The sequence below is a fragment of the Mesocricetus auratus genome, unplaced genomic scaffold (assembly GCF_017639785.1).
Source record: "Mesocricetus auratus isolate SY011 unplaced genomic scaffold, BCM_Maur_2.0 Super-Scaffold_100027, whole genome shotgun sequence".
In the NCBI taxonomy this organism is placed as follows: Eukaryota; Metazoa; Chordata; class Mammalia; order Rodentia; family Cricetidae; genus Mesocricetus; species Mesocricetus auratus.
The window spans coordinates 16,817,533-16,825,069 of record NW_024429208.1 but is presented as its reverse complement, the minus strand read 5'-3'; the positions used below and the strand labels follow the sequence as shown (position 1 = coordinate 16,825,069).

Below are 7,537 nucleotides of genomic sequence, written 5' to 3'. Positions count from 1 at the left end.
AGGCAAATGGTCTTTGTGTAGTCTCAGTTCAATTAAAAACTAAAGCTAGCGCCGGGTGGTGGTAGTGCATGCCTTTAATCCCAGCACCCAGGAGGCAGAGGCAGGCGGATCTCTGTGAGTTCAAGGCTGGGCTAGACCGACAGCCTCCAAAACAATACAGAGAAACCCTGTCTCGTAAAAACCAAAAACCAAAACAAAACAAAAGAGCAAACAAAAAACAAACAACAACAAAAAAAAACTAAAGCTAGCTTTGGAGTTGGAACATGGCTCTTTCCTTCTCTAGAGCCAAGCATGCTTGTTGAAGAAAAATTCAATATCTGTGTCTCATGTAGAAGATAGAAGAGCCACCTGACATGGGACAGAAGAAAAACCAAAATTAAGGGACTAATCTCCTAATTCTTTGGTTTTATTTTGACTCTTTAAATTTTTCTTAAGGTATAAATATTATCTCAAAATTTATAAGATTGATATACATATTAAACTTTCTGTCATAGTATTAAAGGTCATATAGAGTACTAACTAATTCTAGAAAAAGGCTTCATCTAGATTCCTATACATGATTTCAGAATTGAGTCTCTAGCAGGTAACTAGGAATTAAGATTTTGTACTCTGGATGTACTTAACAAATTGTGATCCTTTAACCTCTCCAAGATCTACTGATTATGACGTTTAGAATCTTTAAATTTTCTTCAGTGAACCATGACCATTCCTAACAGTGATCGGTGAAGTTCCCAAAAGGATGATGGGGCCCTACAACAATGATTCCACCTGCACTGTGGTAACCCACTTAGCTGACAAACATCACCCAACAATCGACTTTGTATTATAAACTTCTCAGGATAATTTCAAGGTGGCTAGCTGAAATGGTCTAGCCTCATGCTCTACTCTAGCCAGGACTTCAGGTAAGTCCTACACTTTCCCATTATACAGTGACTGGCAACAAATGATATAGCTAGCTCTTACCGGACTTGGCCATTGTTTCAATTTTATCAGGGTCCCCTAAAGATGCCACAATTCCCAGACAACATGAGGTGATTTTAAGAACATAACACCCATCCCCGGGATGGGTGCTTTTTGGTTGTTCACTGGGTTATGGATATTTGTCATTATTTTGGGAGATTGGTTATAAGTTGTTATTGGTAAAGGTCAGGACAAAAAGCTGAACAAAAGAGATTGTATTCAGGGATTTCATTCTGAAAAGAAAAAGGGGGATTATAAAAATGATACGATAAAAGGATAGATGATTGAGTCTAATTTTAAACCAACAAATGGCTACTAATCTTAAATATTTTATATCGGTATGGATTTTGTATATTGACACAAATTTAATGTTATTTTTGTTATACTGTATATATACTTCTACTTTTGTTTAAGATATTCTTGTATATTGATACAAATTTAAGGTTATTTTTTATTAAAACACACTTGGCATATATTTCTGCTCTTGTTTAAGGCATTGTACCTAAGCAGCTCACTTAATAATGTAATATAAATTTTTAGTCCTTGAAAATTATTAGTGCAAACTATTTAGGATAATAAAGAATTGCAGGTTAGTAGTTAGTCACCTATTACAATCAAACTTAAGGTCATTTTAAGTATGTTTTCAAGATCAAACTGAGGTATATTTTAGACAGACAAGTGGTGTTCAAACACTTCAGAGATCTATAGAATATGGCTTTTAAGATGTTTTGATAATATAAGGCATTTTATGACAATGAGACATGTCTGATCCTGGCAGCAGCAATCTATTTCAGAGAAGACGATAAGCATCAAAGAAACTCCATATGGACTTTATTTTCTTTATGGCAAAAGTAAGCCACTGGACAGGAAACTGCCCTTGCTTCTACTGCTGTCCAAATTGTACAAGCAGGACAAAAGAATGTGACTGCTGAACTTTGCCAAACAAGGCATGGAAGTCCTTTAAAATTTATGCTTCACAGAAAAGCCTTTCATATATTCTAGGCTTGTAGGCTGAAGATGCACAACCCAAAGTTACAAATGAACCTTGGGTGACTGTTCAGGCAGCTAGCTCTTTCTGTCATTTCTTAGTTTTGAAGTTGTTTTCTCCACACTTCATGTTAACTTATAAATAGTATATCCTTCTCGGGTCTCTGATGGAGTTGAAGATTAGATAGTTACAGTCATAGTTTTCCCTATAACAAATTTAGAAAAGACACTGACAAAAGAGTTGTAAAGTGTATAAGGTTGAGAGATATAAAAGAATAGTTTTGGGTTGGTTATACAAATTAGGATAAGAAGTGAATTAGCTACAAAACTTCAAACTCACTAAGATAGGATAGATGATATAGATAGTATTTCTCTGAATTTGCCAAATGCAAATGAACTGGACATCATGAACATAATTCTTACCTGATAATTGTTCTTACTGTATCTTGTTCTACTATGTCAGGGTTAAAAACCTTCCCTTTTTATTTAGACAAAGAGGCTGAATGTTGTTATATTTTGATTGCGTTATGACAATAAAAAGTTTGCTTTCAGTCAGAGTGTGGAGCTAGCCACTAGCTGACCAAAACCATACCATGGACAGAGAGGAGGCAAGAAGTAGCAAGACAGGGCCGAGAGAGGATTTCATCCCTTTTGGATGGAAGAATGGAAGAGGTTGGAGGTTACTGATGGCTTCTCCTCAGATTCTCTGATCATTCATGTTCTTACCCCAACAACTGGCTCCCGATTTTTTTAATGATAAAGAATAATTAGATAAATGCTTCACTAACATGAGCAAAGAGGCCATTACTTCACACAATACAAGGACACATATGCCTCTAATTGATGAATTGGTCAGTTGTCACACCTCACCAGCAGTGATCAGTAGGAGACACACTGGGAACGTGCATACAGAGACGGGAACACTGAACCAGTTCAGGCAGCTTAGACAGAGACAACAATAACCCAAGATAGGTATCTCTAGGAATGACCCTCTGCCCTGCATGGTGTGCATAGCAGTTTTGCTTTTTTGTACCTCGGTTTCTTTATCATGTGACATTTGGGAATGTTTTGGGCAGGGTTCTCTAGAAGAACAAGATAGAAAATGTGTGTGTGTGTGTGTGTGTGTGTGTGTGTGTGTGTGTGTGTGTGTGAAGGGTTTCCATTGAATGGTTTACAATTGAGAGGATCTGGTAGTCTAGTGATCTGTGCAATGGAGAGCCTGAGACCTCATCCAGCCACTCAGTGGGCAAAGCTGGATATCTTTGCAGTTCTACCCTGGTGCTGAATGCCTGGAAGATTCTTGGTGAGTCTCAGGTCTTCAGTCCCTATTACATCGAAAGGCCAAGAGTCTGGATACTGATGTCACTGACAGATTGCATCATCATCATCATCACCACCACCACCACCACCAGCAACAACAGGTAGGAGGGACACATTCAATAGCAAGGGCAAAGGCAGGTAGGCAATAGACAACGAGTGTACCATTTTCCCTTGAACCTCTTTAAATCTGAGTTGTCTGTTGAAGGGTGCTACCCACTGTGGGGAGGGTCTTTTCCCTCAGGTAATGCTCCCTGGAAATGCTTTCCTAGACTTGTCTAGAGGTGTGTCTGAGTGAATCCCAGATCCTGCCAAGTGGATGGTCAAGAATCAAGATCAGCTTCCACAAGAACTTACCTCCCTGCAAACTCATAGTCCCTCTTGAAGCTGATCCCTGTGGGCCACATCTATGGACTCATTACAACTAGTTCTGCTTCCTTAGTAGACAGAAGGAGTCCTGAGTCTTACAAAGTTCGGGCTCTTCCTCTACATGAATCTCCATTACTGCAAATTTACTGTGACACATTAACTTTATCCTAACCCTAAGGTCTAATTATAGTTACAAAGGTGACTGAAGAAAGTTAATTAAACATAATAGCACAAATTATCACACCAGAAAATACAAGGAAATGAAATCATTGCTGTCACTAGGAGCGGTTGGGAGATTGGGACCACTTGATGGAAGGGAGGTATTATGATTGGCTGTATTATGACTCCATCTGTAGAAATTTCAGTTCATTTTAATATTCATTATTTTTATTTGTGTGTATATATGTGTGTGTGCCTGTATGTGTTTACATGCACCAAGTGTGTGCAGGAGCCTGCAGAGGCCAGAAGAAGGCATCAAATCTCCTGGAAGTAGAATTGCAGGTGGGTTATGAGCTGCCTGATATGGGTACTGGAAACTAAGCCTGGGTCCTCTGCAAGAACGTGAGATGCTCTTAGCTGCTGTGCCTCTCTGCAATCCTGAAATTTTAGTTCTAAAATAACTCAATATACTCTCTATTTATAAAGCGAGCATATTTCCAGAAAGTTTTGAGCTCTTCCACAGAATTGAGAAGAGTGTGAGGGAGATCCAGGAGTGTGAGACCTTTACCCACCCCCAAAAGGTAGGCTACCTTATCACTGTCCTTCTTCATGAACATTTACTCTTTAGTTTGCAATATGAATATATTTGGTTTTTTTTCTTGTGCCATTTAGCAGGCAGGGTTATTTCATTAATGGCAAAATGTGGCCAGGGTCATTTTTCTTCCTAATTACTTTGTTTTATTCTGTTCAATATTCCCTTTTTAATTAATTAATACATCTTATTTTTGTAGAACCATTTTGGATTTGTAGACAAATTGGGCAGGTGCCACAGACTCACATGGTCTCCCCCATCCCTCCCTCCCTGTTATTACTAATTATTAGCATTGTCACTAACCTTACTTTAGTATGATGCATTTGGCTAAATTAACTAACTGGTATTGAAGGATTTTTGTGAAAATCCATTACTTTTTCATAACTTTTGTATTCCCTCTGTGTTCCATAATCCTATCCAGTAACCAAAGTACATTAGGCCATCATGTCTCTTTAAATTCCTTTTGGAGGTGATATTTCCTCACCCCTCCCTCATTTCTGATGACCTTTGAGAGCATTGGGCAGTATCATCAAGGCATACCACTTCTTCCTGCTTGGATTTTCTTATGCTATTTTCCTTTACTTGGGTATAGAGAAGATGGAGGTGGAAAATTATTTCCATGATTTTCGATGAGTATGATGGACTAGACTACCCATCGGAAATAGTGTTGATCAGGGATGTCCACTGTGAGGGGTTGATTCCTACCTCTTCATATCCCACATCTTATTCTTTGGAAGCAGATCACTCCATCCTCCTTCACACAGGTGGGACATAAAGGCTCCATCTTTAGAGTAGCATACCTACATAATTTATGTATAATTCTTCTACATGGGAAATTTCCTCAAAGATTTTGTAAGCAGAGGGGCTGATGCCACCTCAGGGGTTATATATTTTGTGGCTACACAACTGCATTTTTTTTTTAAAGTAGGGTCAGAGAAACATGTTGACTAGATGCACTAAGAGGACCAGGGTTTGAGATCGAAAACCAGTACAGTCGTTTTTTTTTCTGGAACCAGATCCTGCACATACCTCTTTCCCTCGGAGCTGTGTGGAGTGCCCAAAGTTTCTACTTGGCAATGCAGCAGAAAGGTGACTTCACTTGCACCTTGCTGCCTGGAACAAATGTTCCCTGAGCATGGACTTTGTTGACTCCTCCTCCTGCCCCTATCTCAGCTCTAAGATCATCTCTTCCCAGCCATCCTCAGAGTATCCTAGGCACCCTCAGAGCATTACAGGCATCCCAAGAATGTCCTAGTCGGAGCAGACTCATGTTTCTTTGCTCTTTCTGTCGCTTGCATTTCTGTCCTTCTTGTATGTCGTTGCTTATTGTATTAATCATCCTGTTTGTTCACGTGTTTACCATCTGGCATTGGATGATAACCATTCTTAGCTGCCTGCACTCAAGGACTTTATCAGTTTTATTCATCCTGATACCAAGAACTACCTCAAATAAATTAGATAAAAAGATATAGACATTAGGTTGACCACTGAGGATAATTTCATGGAGTATTCTCTGAAGTTACAAATTAATATAAATGCAAAAGCTCTTTCACAACTCTGACCCAGTGTAATGAACCAGTTTTACCAATGGCTGCCCTTCCAGGGGAAGGGGGGAGGTCCTGAAAGCAAATTGGACTTTCAGCATCTGATCCTTGTTTGGACATTTGTAAATCCCAATGAGATGAGGTTATTCTCATTTAGACTGCTTTTGCTTAGAAAATGTAAATCAATATGTATTTTGGCTGCCACCAAGGAGATCTGACTGAGTTAAATAAATTAATTAAGGGAAAACCCTTGACTTTTATGTCAAGTGGAGGCTATCCTCCCAAGACTCTGTAAGATTCAGAAGAATCATGTTTCTTCTCTAGAGGAAAAGAAGCACCATGGAATGTTTCCTGAGATGGAGCAAACTTGGGGACTCCCAGGATGGCTGAAAGGTGTTAAGTGGATGGCGACAGGGCTTCCTATTCGAGATTTGGAGAAATGACTACACAGTGATTGTCAGGGTGGCCACACCTGCAAAGACATGAAGTCATGGCAGCTACAGTTTGCTCGTAATGCAGTGAATATGATAAATCTCTGAAGCATTACAGGGCTAGGGGGAAAATCCCTGATGGATGCTTCCTATCTTGTGTAGACCATGAGGGAATGCATGAGTCTTGTCTCGGGCATAAATGGATATTTTTAATTGTCTCTTCAATGGACTGCCTTCTCCACTTAGAGTTGAGAGACCTGACAACTTAAAGTCATTTAAAAAAATTACCCCACCTCTCTAGATTGCTAAGTGGTATTATATAACCTCATAATATTAGGTGTCTTTTCCTAAGAGTATTTTTTCCCCTTGGATCCATGGAAGGCAGTCTTGGTACCAAAGGTTTATTGCTGTAGAAACATCAATCTAATGCTACGATATAAAACTTACTAACAAATTTTCCTGCTTTATTTTAGGTTAAAAATGTGTCCAATGACCCTGTAAGAGCTCTGGCTCTAGCCAGTTATTCAGCCTTCATTTGTATTGCAGGGATTTCGCATGTGTCTCTCTCTTTCTGTCTGGAGGTCATCTTCCTGCACTTTCCATTGAGTAACTGCTGGGTCTCTTGGGTACCAGCCCCTCTGCAAGTGCTTGCATGGTACTCTTGCATGGATAACCCTAACTATAACTCTAACCCTAACCCCTTCCTGACTTCTCAGGCTAGGGCAGGGTGCTTTGCTTATTTTGACATGGTGTCTACTGTGACCAATCATCAGGACAGAGATAAACTTTGTCTCTGGATGACCAGCCATTGTCCAGCCACACAGACCATGGTCAGCTGAATACACTGCTCAGGACTGGGTAGACGGAGCTGGGTGAATCATCTGGTTCTGTGTTGTGATCCTCTTATGAGTTTCCTACATGCTCAAAGTTCTGGTCATGGAAGTAAGCAGTATCATACACAGACAAAAATTGTCAGTTTTCATTTTAGTTCATTATCACCATGAGACGGATGAAGACAAAGGCTAGGTATATCAGCTTTGACTACTCAATTCCAGGTTCAAAACCTGATTCTACCAATTACTGGATGTGCAATAATGGGAAAATTACTGTAAAATTTCTCTGCATTCCACCTTTATCCTCTGTAAATTATGTACAACTGGATTTAAGATTGTGATCCA

The 7,537-nt window shown here is 39.5% G+C and overlaps 1 long non-coding RNA gene across 2 annotated transcripts in view; it reads left to right on the top strand.

Annotated features, from left to right (window-relative positions):
* The first annotated feature begins 710 nt into the window (after window positions 1-710).
* The window catches only part of LOC121134312, a 54,434-nt gene continuing 47,607 nt past the window's right edge, over window positions 711-7,537 (top strand). For both annotated transcript variants that reach the window (XR_005871386.1, XR_005871385.1), the window contains exons 1-2: window positions 711-902; window positions 3,216-3,368. This is a non-coding gene — a long non-coding RNA (uncharacterized LOC121134312). The remainder of the gene's footprint in view (window positions 903-3,215; window positions 3,369-7,537) is intronic.